The sequence below is a fragment of the Myotis davidii genome, unplaced genomic scaffold (genome assembly GCF_000327345.1).
Source record: "Myotis davidii unplaced genomic scaffold, ASM32734v1 scaffold332, whole genome shotgun sequence".
NCBI classification, from domain to species: Eukaryota; Metazoa; Chordata; class Mammalia; order Chiroptera; family Vespertilionidae; genus Myotis; species Myotis davidii.
Genome location: NW_006285779.1, coordinates 2,909,042 through 2,910,027, shown reverse-complemented (window position 1 = coordinate 2,910,027; position 986 = coordinate 2,909,042). Strand labels below are relative to the sequence as shown.

At 58.6% G+C, this 986-nt stretch overlaps 1 protein-coding gene across 8 annotated transcripts in view; it reads left to right on the top strand.

Moving 5' to 3' along the window:
* The first annotated feature begins 472 nt into the window (after positions 1 to 472).
* GBF1 (golgi brefeldin A resistant guanine nucleotide exchange factor 1) overlaps positions 473 to 986 on the top strand; it is a 122,327-nt gene continuing 121,813 nt past the window's right edge. For 5 of the 8 annotated variants that reach the window (XM_015559309.1, XM_015559308.1, XM_015559306.1 and 2 more), the window contains exon 1: positions 489 to 748. The gene's annotated coding sequence lies outside the window, so the exon portion shown is untranslated. Of the gene's footprint in view, positions 749 to 986 lie in introns of all 8 variants that reach the window. The other 3 variants (XM_006756491.2, XM_006756489.2, XM_006756490.2) reach the window with 1 other exon arrangement.

Here is a 986-nt window from a genome sequence, read left to right as displayed (position 1 = left end):
CGATGCTCTGTCCACTGAGCAAACCGGCTAGGGCTCCAAGCGTCCTCTTAAGGGGCACGGTTTTGGTCCAGTTGATTTTGATTGGGAGTGGCCGGGGTGGGACAGGGAGGAGGGAGTAGAGTCGTTTGCTCAAGCTCTCAAAACAAACCCCGCCCCCTTTCCAACAAATGTAAGCTTTCCTCCCCATAATGCCCAGCAAACACTTCCAAGCGCACTGCAACCGAACCCTAGCTAGCTCCACCTCTCCAACCGCCCAGCACAATTTCTCCCTTTTTATTGGCCTTTATTACTGTCACTCAGAGAGTCCTTCTATCCGTTGGTTGTCCCTTACCTACCCTTTTCTTTCCCTTTTAATCTCTCCTTAGGCGCAACCCATCTCTCGAAGACAATTTCCTTTCTTCGATTGGGTAGCTGGGATGCCACTTTTCACGGTGCAAAGTTATGATTGGCTGTGCGCGTCAGGGCTCGCGCAGTTACCAGGCAGCGGGCTAGTCTGAGGCTAGTTACCACGTCAGTGCGCTGACAGGCCGGGTAGCCGGCTCCACCGCCCGCTTTCCGGCCGACTCTTCTCGGCCGCTGTGTGGTCCCTGATTGCGGCCTCAACTGCCAGGAAAAGGGCTACTTCCCTTCTCCCATCTGCCGCCAGAGTCGGGAGAGCCGCTCGGGGACGCCTTCGAGGCCCGGGCTGGACATGAGCAGCGGCTGCCGGTCCTGGGACTAGGCCCCGCCATTTTGGATCCGCTGACAGGTCAGCGAAGTCTCTTCTTAGAGTTCCAGGGGTGTGCAGGCCGCCCTGACATCGCGATAGGGAGTAAGGGGAGGAGGGCCCTCACTTGGACGAGCCGGGGGTGGAGTAAGCGCATAGAGGCAGGAATAAGACGAGGGGGAGATTGCTGTGGAAGGCACCTGGGAGGAAGGCAGGGGGCAAAGGTCAGGCCCTGGCCGCCGGAGGGGCGACTCCGGTTCTGACTTGGGATCCCTTGCAG